Raw genomic sequence first — 11,714 nt, 5'->3', positions numbered from 1 at the left:
GTCAATCACTGGTCCCTGCATGGCCTGACAGACAAATATCCGGCCAGGCCGGATTGACCACAGCCAGCTCTGACACTTGCCCCAGCTCCTGCAGTGTGCAAACTCCCAGGGATAGAGAAGCTGAGAGCAGAGAAAATTAAAATGTCACAAATAGTATTGAACTTGGAGCCAGATAGCAGAGACGTGACTGAAGCTAAAGCTCCTCAAGGATTTTCTGGCTTAAAGATACAGAAAAATGCAAACAAAGTGGACCAGAGAGATGCAAGCCCTTACTCCAAACCTTGCCTGCAGAGATGTAAAATTAAAATGCCAGGCAAGCAGTGCAGGTCAATGGACTAAAGTCGCCCCAGATTTGCTCACACCCAGGCAGAGCAGGGAGGTGGGTGAAGGTGTAATAATACAAATCCCCAGCATTGTGCCAAGTGGTTATTGATTTATTTTTACAAGACGCGATCAAGCGTGAGTTTGCAAACTAAGTCCGTTATAAAAATGAAATCAGCAAGAGTTGGTGGGGAAAGAAAAAGAGGCATCACTTTGCTTGACTTCTATAGGTCGTGCCAGGTAACATCAAAATGGAAAAGACTTTTCTTTCCACGGCCCTGATGAGTTTCCACTAAGCTAATTACAAAGGGGCCCACCAACGACTGTGCACGAGATACACCAGGCAAAGCACAGCCGCACAAACTGAACAGACACATTTAGACAACAATTCAATGGTAGAAAGTAAATACAAAACAATCTGCAGCTCACAGCACATTCCTTTGATCAGCTTCGAAGCATTTTGTTTGCATTTAAATCATGCCATCTACACTCTCTGTGTACATATAATTCATTGTTGTTAATGTATCTTCTTCCCTGCCACAAATTTTCTACTTGACAATCTACCCTGTAAATATTTTCAAGTTAACAGGGCTGATATCACAACAAAGCATTGAGGTTACAGCAGGGTTCACATAAGCACACCAGGTTTTACCTGCAACCTAAAACAAGCTTCCCCTGACCACTACTAAATACAATGTTTTAGAAAAGGTTATCAATGCTATTCAAGGAACGTGACTTATTGAAGTGGGTAGTTTGTCTGCGTCAGTTATTATGGTTGATTTTTTTCTCGTCACTATTTTATTAGTGTGTAAATTTCATGCGACGCCACATTCTAGTTACTCTTGAAAACCTTGACTTTAAAGCCCAGTTACTCCTGCTACCGAAGGCTTCAACTTTTTTCAATCTTTGTTGTTCATTATAAATCATCGTTTAAATTCCCCTTACAGAAAACGATTTGTTCAAGACAATGGCATGCGCTGTCTGCCGAAGCCGAGAACCTCGGCAAAAAGAAAATAAAAAGGCCAAATAAATGCATTCCTTTCATAGTAACCAAACTCCTACTTTGCTGTCTTTTTTCACCCAGACAATCCGCTAGTTAACTGCACTGAAGCTCTTAGGGGTTTTTAATGGAGGGGGGTTGGCTTTAGAGTTTTTTTTTAAATACAACTTTTGTTTGGGTTTTTTTTGTTTGTTTGCTTTTTTGTTTAAAAAAGGAACTCGCCACTGAAAAAGCATGGTTCAGTTATTTATTGTTTTGGTAATTGCTCTTCCTGTCCTTACATCGAGGGAACGCCAGGGGGCAAGAGGCGTTAACAAAGGCCTAGAGAACCGAAGCCTGGTTTTTCTTCCTCAAATAGGTTATTACACAGTACAGTGGCAGGAGTCGTTTTTGCAAGGTTATAAACGTTCCAAAATTCCACACAAAAATCTTCTCTCATCGTGCCCCTCTTGGGCCCAACAAACACTGTCTGACAAATAACACAACCAGGCAGAAACAAGATTTAAAATAAAGGTAAAGAATGGCACGCGTTATTTAACCTAGCCATTCATCCTACTTACCTTGCTCATATTTGGGCCTAATCCTATTTTCTCCAGGCATTCTAATGACTGTGAAATGACATATTTTGTTCTTCTGGCGCACGTTTTATGTGGCAAATATATTGTTTGCGCTTTTTCTTTCGCCAGAGGTGGAGAAGCTGGGATCTGTTCCTAGGGTAATGTCGGTGCAAACTGGACGCTTTAGAAGTTGTACAGGCTGCAAGGCTAGACAGATTCCAAATGAAACCACTCAAGGGAAACTTAACTGGAGACAAAACCACATTCAATTTCCTGACTCCTACTTTCCTCCCGGCGTTATTTATTTGGGCAATCGTACGTTAAACAAACGAAATAGTCAATTAAATACCCTTCACACCAGCTCATAAGACTCTTTCAGGATCCCTTTTTTTAATTTTGTTGCTTAAATAAACTATTTGGGAGGCGATTATATATATATATACACACACGTCTCCAAGTCTGGCTTGGCACCTGGTGCATTACATTTGCTTGTGAATTTTGCGGACCGTTGATGCCATTAAGGCAAAAAGTATTGCTAATATCGTTCATCTTTTTCACACTTTCCTCTTTTCCAGTCCCCCGCTCCCATGTCTGAGATTTGGGGCGTGCACCCCTATCAGAGATTTCACTGGAGACAGAGACAAACCTTTTCAAATAACAACCAGATGGCAAAATACCATGATCACCCCTCCCACACCCCCAAGAGCAACGTCTGTAATACTTCTTCTGCCTGGCATTTCATTTCATTATTTATTTCTAAGAAATCCGTAGGCTGGGTATCATCTCTCTTTGAAATGCCATGAACTTGGTGTTTTAAATCGAACCAGCCTGGGTATTTTTTTTTTTTAGTTGCAAAACAATGGAGATTGTCCAAGGGCCCTGGGCTCGCTTTTCTGCGTGCTCACAAAGCGTTAAAGCCTTATCGAACAAAACGGCTCTGTCTGACCCCTGCCAGACAAAAGGCAACTTCCATTTTCTTCCACAGAAAGAGGGGCCAGAGACAGAGAGCAAATGTACAGTACTAAGTGAGGGGGCATGTAAGCCCATCTCTGGGCCGGTGGAAGAGCCTTACCAGCCCCAGGTCCTGGGCTTTTTATTTTACTGCAGAGCGGGTGAGACCAAGCCCAGGTTTAAACTCTGTTGTGTCTCTAGGGGAGCTACCTGGCTCCTTCCTCCCCCAGTCCTTGAACCGGGCCAAGGCTGCCTCAGAGCTACAAACCTTATTAGTTCCGGAGTCTTTAACTTCATCTACTTTACTGATGTAATTGGCCTAATTAAGGTCAGTGAAAATGGCGCCAAAGCAAAGCACCCCCCCCTGAAACTGACAGCTTCGCACGCCAGCCCTTGGCCGGCTGGTTTGTGTGCAAACCGAACCTGCCTTTTCATCCCTCCCTAGCGGCTCCCACCCGGAGTAAAGGGGCCGGCCGGGGCCCCCCAGCGTCCCGAGGGGGTTCCTGGACACTCCTCTCCCTGGAGTCCATCCCAGGCGGCTTGCCCTTAGGGTGGGGCTAGGTGTGGACGCGTTTCTTTGGGATGTGTCAATTACAGGGGTTGATGTGCTTAGCGCCTCCAGGTGTGTGTGACGTGTGGTACAGGATCATGTCACTTCCCTCCTACCGGGCACCCAGCCCCCTGCGAAAGGACTTTTTCCCCTAACATAGGTGCTGCCACAGTGGCCCTGGAGCCCGCTTCTGTCTGTTACACCCCCGCGGCTGTATTTTAGCGGAGATCGTGTTTCCTTAGGCTGATACTCAGGTAACGATACAAATGAAGGGAAATAATGGGGGGTGTGTGTGTTGATAGATCTGTGCAATGTCTGGGTACATTTTGTCACCACGGATATCCTCACACCGTGTCACACCACACCCACCGACACACACACAGTTTGTCTTGCTCCCACGCGCAGCGCAAGGTATAACACCACACACACAGTGTCTGCTCTGACACACACCTGCACGGTGTCTCTCACACACCCCGTGTCAGAGGGGCTGGCGGGCGTGTGTTTCCTTGGGGCGCGGCTCAGCTATGCCTGCCATGTGCCCAGGCCCCGGGCGGGGAGCTCCGTGCTGTCTGCACGGAGCCGGCTGGCCGCCCCGGCCCCGGGGCTCACGTCCCACTCACTGACCCGTGCAGGGCCCCGGCTGATCCGCAGCAGAGATACTCCCCGCGCCCTTTGCGGATCAGCCCACAAAGCTGGCACGAGGTCAGCGGGGCGAAAGCGAGTTGCTTAGTGAGTAGCCGCCGCCGCCGCCACCTCGCCCCGAGATAAGCGGGGGCTCCTGGCACAGAGGCAGATCCCACTCGAGAAGCCCCACGCTGCTGCGTGGTGGTTCTTTATCAGACAGGTGCAGTGCACCAGCAGGCTCTGACCCCTTGGGCGGGGCTGAGCCCAACCCTGCCCCCCAGCGCCGCTCCTATCTGTTATCTGGGGATGAGCCCAAATCCGCACAGCAGAACGTTGCACTTTTTGTTACTCTCAGGTAGCAACAGCAACCACGCGGCGCGGTTTTCACTCGCTTGCGGAGTGTGCGCCGGCGGGAGGCTGCTTGTGCTGGGAGATCTGCCGGGGCGGATAGATTCTGATCACTTAACACCGCGATCGGGTAGGTCGTTGCAGTCTAGAGGGATCCTAGTGCTGTGGTTTTGTGATTGTGCCTGTTATAATGTAAAGGACCCTCCCAGGTAAAAAACAACAACAACAACAGACTCAGCTGCACCTTTCGCTGCAGAGTGGATTTGTAATAGTTATAAAGCGGGTGTCTTTTACCAATGTCTCATAACACAAGAACTAGGGGTCACCAAAGGAAATTAATAGGCAGCAGGTTTAAAACAAACAAAAGGAAGTATTTCTTCACACAGAGTATAACCTGTGGAACTCTTTGCCGGAGGATGTTGTGAAGGCTAAGACTATAACAGGGTTCAAAAAAGATTGATTGATTCATGGAGAATAGGTCCATCAGTGGCTATTAGCCAGGATGGGCAGAGATGGTGTCCCTAGCCTCTGCCAGAAACTGGGAGTGGACAACAGGGAATGGATCACTTGATGATTACCTGTTCCGTTCATTCCCTCTGGGGCACCTGGCATTGGCCACTGTCTGAAGACAGGACACTGGGCTGGATGGACCTTTGGTTTGACCCAGTATGGCCGGTCTTATGCTCTTATCATTTAAGTTACTTGTCCCGATTATTTCTGTTTCATTCTTGGTGCTATGTCTGTTTCTACGCAGTTCAGAGGGGGAAGGTTTCTTTTGATTTTTAATTGGTGGAGGGCTAAGGAATGTAGTGCATAACAACTGTCTCTATAACGAATCTCTATCATTCGATTTAATGTTTAGGAAGGGAGGAACTATCTAAACAGATTATTTCCACTGGAAGAATTTATGGCTAATCCTTGGTGGTTGTTTTACAGTCTTTAAAAGGCAAGGGTGGGGGGAAGCATGGGAGTGTTGATGCAGCGGGACAGGAGTTTCCCCACCTGTGTTCTCCACCGCTGCTTTCAGGTCTTGTAAACACCTTGTCGGAAAGGTGACCCAACAGCAGGGCAACACCCCTGGTCCCCAGAGCCACCGAGCAGCAGGGGATCCCGTCCTCCCCCGACACACGCAGCTCTCACACGTCCAAGTAGATGGCTCGTAAAAAGTTGCCTGTAGCTCTCACTACAGCAGCTCCACCCCCAGCAACTTCCTAGCCGCCAGCCTGGCTTCCTAGGGCTGTTTATAAAGCAAAGCAGTGGGGCGGGAAACCAGCAAATAACAATACAAACCACACGCAGGCAAGCGCGCGGCACAGGTGAGTCTCGCTTCTCCAGCCTGTACAAAGAGGCGCCGGCTGCACGCTCGGTGTCACTGACAGATCAAAACACAGAGGTAAATACCTGGGGCTGGAAACAGGCTCCTGCCAGAGGAGGCCCAGCCCCTGACACATGCATGCAAATAATAACCGCCTGCCCGGGCTAGGGCCGGAGCAATCTTGCAGTGTGGCTGGGGGTTAGTCCCAGGCTTTGCACAGTCACCCCCGATCCCCATTGAGTCTCTGGGATACAAAACTCTGGTGCCGTCTCCCCGATTGGTGGGGGGAGGGTGGGGCTGCACGTCCTCACTCCACTGCGGGTGCCAAAGGCGGGGACGGGGCGGGGGGATCAGTCTGGGTCGCCGTCAACCCTCCCCACCCCAACACACACCCAGTGCTGGAGCAAAATAAAATCCTCCTCCCCTGTAAATGGGGGCGGTGGCTGCTGAGTCCTTCCCTGGGTGGGGTACAGGCAGAGGCCCAGGGATGCCAAGACAGCAGAGTTGGTGACTGTGGGGGGCAGGAGGGGATCTCTTCCCTTTGGGCTCAGCCAGGGGCTCCCAACCTTTCTGTGCTATTACCCCGAAGGTGGCTGGAGTTCAGCATTAGGGGCTGGGGCTGTAACACGCCTTCCTCTCCTGTTGCTCTCACTCCATCCCCTCTGTCTGGCACTGCCGCACAAGCAACTACCCTCCCCTCCCGACAGGGGGCGCAGTAACCTCCCCTCCCCTTTCCAGCCAGGGTGGATAACAAGGGGTGATATTTTTAATGGATTTTTTAAATTAAATTTTAACTAGACAACCTATGCTAAGACCTAAACACAATATCATCTTCTCAAATAATCTCCGTTAAATACAAAACGTGATATTAAGCAGTGTTTTTTTTGCTGTCAAGTTTTAAAGAAAGTCTAATCCCTCAACTGGTGGAAGTCACTAGCTAGGCACCTGGAACCAGAGTCTGTTGATGTGCTAAACTAGCTTTTTACAGCGGTAGCCTCTTCTGCAGGTGCAGAGAGAATATTTAACTTCAGTTTATGCAACTAGATCAGTTCAATAACTAATTCATTCACACTTAAAAAATAAATTAGGAGTTGAAAAAGCAGGAAAGCTTGTTTTCTTCTTCCAAACTATGAATAATAAAAATTTGGTGTGAGAGGACCAAATCTACTAATTCTAAAATCTTGAAGGGCATGGTGACCAGAAACAATCCCTTCAATTCCCTAATGACAGACACTTCCTTTGTTTAATAAATCAGTTATTTTTAATTGCAAAACATGTTTTGATAAACTTTTTGCTAAACTTATTTTTTCCTTATGTTTTCAGCACATCTAAGGTAATTCTATTTAAAAATTAAAACATTAAAATTATGGTTTTCTGTACTTTAATTTAATTTGAATTGGCACCCAACCAGAGCCTGATACAAATTGCAAGTAACAAATTATTGATCATCTAGTAAATAAGAAATGTTCTAAAATAATAAAAAATGTAAACATTAAGAATCTGAATAAATGTATATTAAGCCACATAATTGGTTAAATAAATATGTATAGATATACCATATCTTCCTGGTTAACAAAAAAGTACCAAATTGAGTATAGAGGCTCCATTTAGTTGCAAATCAACAAGTTTTAATGATTACCAACCAACTAAAAGCAATCATTTTTAGCAAAATAACTAATACAAATGGAAAACATGACTAAAATCAATTATTTAAATTAAGGTTCCGGGCTAGCTCATTTAAATCAGAATTAAAATCTGTGATTTAAATCAATCCACTGTTTCTAGCTCTAAACCCCAGCTATCCATTGCCCCTTAGCTGAGCACCCTAGGAATTCATGGTTCCATCAGCCTTCCTCACAACTCTGAGCCCCAAGGCATTCCCCCAAAAGCTCCAGAGATGGATGTGAAACCACATAAGCCCAAGCCCACTGCCCACAAATCAATTTGCCTATCTATGTATCTATCTTAGGTTCTTATATGGCCCCCATTGCTGTAGTAACTGAGTGCCTCCCAATGGTTAATGTAAATATCCTCACTACACCCCTGCAAGGTAGAGAAGAATTATTATCCCTGTTTGCAGACTAAGGGCTGCCCAAGGTCACATTGCTTGCCATTCTCAAAGCTCTGGGATGCACTGCCCCATGCACTATGTTACAAGGCATCCTCCAGCCCTGAGCTCTGGGGGATGCTCTGTACTCTAACCCTCAACCCCATCCCTAAAGCCCATAAATCCGTTCGTACTGTAGCAGGTCCCAGGCTGCACTGCTGTATAAGCATCAACCCCAGACCTGGGCATGTTTCCCTCTGAATCCAATCCAGCACTGCATAGGGGGGCACTGTGCTGCAAGAGATGCTATTTTTAGATGACATCACACCTGGTGATTAAAGATCCCACTTGAAACTGCTCTGTCCAGTTACCTACTGAAACTGCCCTTGCTGGGCAGACTTCATTGGCTAGTACTATTCTCCACAAACTGCCCGTAGCTGTTCTGTAGTGTTGGTGTGCACTGTAAAAGAGGCTGCCTTAGAGGTGGCTGTATTTTATGAATGGATAGATGTATTCTTGTCGAGAGCTTGTAAAATGTCTCTAGTGCATTGCGATCTTTGGCTGGAAAGTGCTATGCATTTTGTTATTAGATTAGCAATCTTGGATCAAATCCTGCAATTCCTGCACATGCGAAAAATCCCAGGGACATGTTCAGCTGCAACTGCATTGACTTCAGTGGGGCTTCTCCGATTTCAAAGGGAGATGAATTTGGCTCCCCATTAATGTCAATGGGAGTTTTGCATGACAAAATCAGTGGTATTTCGCCTGTTATTATTTTCCTTCCTTTGGATTTCCCTCAACTTTTGTCATCCTCTATAGACATTGGGCCAAATCTTGCCTTTAGCTATAGCTGTAACTCCTTGTGCTTCCCCAGGCTTAATTGAGGGTAGACCTTGTTCTGTTGTCTGTACACATTAGACTGATTATATTCAGCACTGACAAACAATGCTTCACTAGATTAACTGTATTATTTTATTGCCGATATCCATATTGATTTTCAACCCCGCTCATGCAATGTTCATTTCCAACTATTAAACTGCTCCTCTCGGATGAGTGCTTAGTGCATATACTGCAGCCACAGCACCTATCTGCTCTGTGTTCAGCATCCTGGGCTCAGTGGGCTGGGGGGGTGGAAGGGGGCTGTGTGGAGGACCGCAGATCTGGAGAAGGAGGAAGTTGTGTGGACTCCTTCAACATTTTTCACAGAAGAGAATTCCCATTTTTTGACCAGCCCTACTCCATCACTCAGGCAAAGAGTCCCACTGATGTCAAAGGCCACATATATGGTAGTGAAGTATTCTTATCATTGGTTTGCTTTTTAAATAGCTTTTCATCAAAAGCTTCCTAGCCCCTGAGTGAGGCACCCTCTTATTGCATGGAGCTGACATATGTTCCAGTGATAAATAACACTGAACCAGATCACATCTCCTAGATCTGCATGTAGATTTGCCCCCTTTCATGTGGAAGGAGGGCTCGGCTGCCTCTGTGATACTGTCTCTCCCCAGCAACCATGGATCCCTGTCCACACATTCCCACTCCATGCTTGGGAAGAGTATAGAATCAACAGGCCAGGGGGAAGGAGTGAGCAGACCAGGGAGTGACAGAGGGCCAGGCTGTACTATCTTTTCCAAGAAATGCCCCTGCATACTAAGATCCCATGGGAGTCTGTTTGCAGCAGAGTTGATGTGGACACTTAGGGACTTTGCACAGTTACTTTTGGCTTCCTTTGTGTCCTTCAGAGTCTGCCAGATTTGGGAATAAACCCAGTGGCCTTTTTCAGGGAGGGCAAACTCCATCCCTCAATGGGATGATGTGGGCGATCTTCATGAGAGGATCCTCAGGGAGAATTCCCTTTACTATGAGATGATCTGTGCCATGGGAAATCAGTCCAGTTACACTGCCTTAGTCTAGCATACGTGAAATACTGCAGCATCAAATCCCCTATAGAAATCTTGCTCACCTCCAGTTTATTTAGAAAGGTTGAAAGAGCTGTCAAATACAACTCTGATGGAGAAAATAACTTTATGTGGGTGAGAAATTAGAAAAATTATTTAAAATCTGATACTACCTGGATGAATTAATGGCCCTCAGGTGATGTCCTCACTAAGCACATATTTTAGCTTGCATTTATAACTCATATGCACCGATCTCACAGCAGGCATGTGACACTGCTTGCGTTAACATTAAGAAAATGAGCAAAGAAACCCAAACCATAAAGCAATAGATGTGTATGTTTGCATTGCTTTGTAATAATGATGGTTGGGGATAGCTGTCTAAGGTACGGTCCCATTACCATTGTCACTGACTGGTCTCAGTCTTGTTATCTTCAAAGCAGCCCTGTGAGGTAGTGAAGTGTTACCCTCATTCTTCAGATAAGAAACTGAGACACAGCGAGACTAAGGGCTAGATTCACAAAGAAACCTAGGCAGACCAGAGGCACAGGACCATGCCTCCCTCCTATAATTTTTGGCTCAGTGATTAGGGCATCAGATGGGATGTGGGAGACCCCCCAGTTCAAGTCCTCCCTCCACCAGGGGGAGCAGGGATTTGGTCTAACCACTGGGCTGTGGGATAGTCTGCTCTGAGGTCTGTCTCCTGCTGTTTGACTGTGGATGAATAACAGACAAATTATTGGACCAGATAGCGCATGCATGAGATTGACTCTGTAGCCTAGAAGTTAGAGCCCTCAGCTGAGGCGTGGGAGACCCCGGATCCAGTCCCCCTGCTTTAATGAAGTTCTTAATTATTTATCCAGATTGGAACAGCTTCAACTGGAGAGACTGAGGGAGCCCCACATCAGAATATCCCCATAGCCCAGTGGAGAGGCACTGACTTTGTGATTTGCCGGGGGGGGGGGGTGCTCCATCTATGCTCCACCCCAGGCCCTGCCCCCACTCCACCCCTTCCCCCGAGTCTCCGCCCTGCCTCTTCCTGTCCCATTCTGTTCCCTCCCCCGAGTGCACCCTGCCTCCACTCCTCTGCCACCTCCCCCTCCAGCGCCTCCCATGCTGCTGAACAGCTGATCACTGGCAGGTGGGAGGTGCTGGGGGGGAAGAGGGAGAAGCTGATTGGCGGAGCTTGTGGTGGGAGCTGAGCACCCACTATTTTTTTTCCATGGGTGCTCCAGCCCTGGAGTACCCAGGAAGTCGGCAGCTATGGCCCAGTGGTTAGGGCACTCCTGAGAGATGGACGACCCAAGGTCAGACCCAAGGCTAAAAGTTATGAGAGAGGTCTTCATCTTCCTCTCTCCCACAGACATTGTGTATAAGCTCACCTGTAGGGCACCGAGCCGGCAGGTGAGCTTAGAGCACACTTACCGGATTGGGCCCCACCCATGACTTAGATGGAGGAGAACCTATCTTTCCCCAGATCGTGACTTGCTTTGGGGTTAGGTGTCCATATGCCTGGCAGGGGCCGGCAGTGCACGTGCCCAAAGGCAGCAGCAAGGGCTCCTAGGGAACTTTTAAGTGCAATTTTAGGCACCTACAAAGTTCAGGGGGAGCTGAGCAGGGGCTCTGTGAATCCCATGAGGCCTGATTCTGGGATTTAGGCACCTCAGGCATTTTGTGAATCTAGCCCAAAGTCACACAGCAAATCTGTGGCCAAAGCAGGAATTGAATCCCCATCTCACAAGTCTCAGCTGAGCACCGTAAGCATGGGACCATACTTCTTTTGTACCATTTTAAGCAGCTACCCAGTCCCTTGGTTTTTTATTGATTTTTGTATTTTCCTTGTAAAATGAACAGAGGAACAATGAAAGAATACAAAATAATACTCATTCAAGTTCCTCCAGAACAATTGATTCTTATGTGATTTCTACTGGCAGTAAAATAACAATACCTTTATTTTTTAAAATGTTTTTACTAATGAATCTCCAAGTTATTCCCTCTGGATTTCAAGTCTTAGTATTTGTCTTTACATCTAAGCTCTCTGGGTCAGGGACTCTCTTTATTTTGTGCCTACATAAAGGCCCAAGCACGTGGTCAGTGGTAAATAAATAA

Source organism: Mauremys mutica, chromosome 2 (genome assembly GCF_020497125.1).
Source record: "Mauremys mutica isolate MM-2020 ecotype Southern chromosome 2, ASM2049712v1, whole genome shotgun sequence".
Classification (NCBI taxonomy): domain Eukaryota; kingdom Metazoa; phylum Chordata; order Testudines; family Geoemydidae; genus Mauremys; species Mauremys mutica.
Note: the sequence above shows the minus strand (reverse complement) of the source record.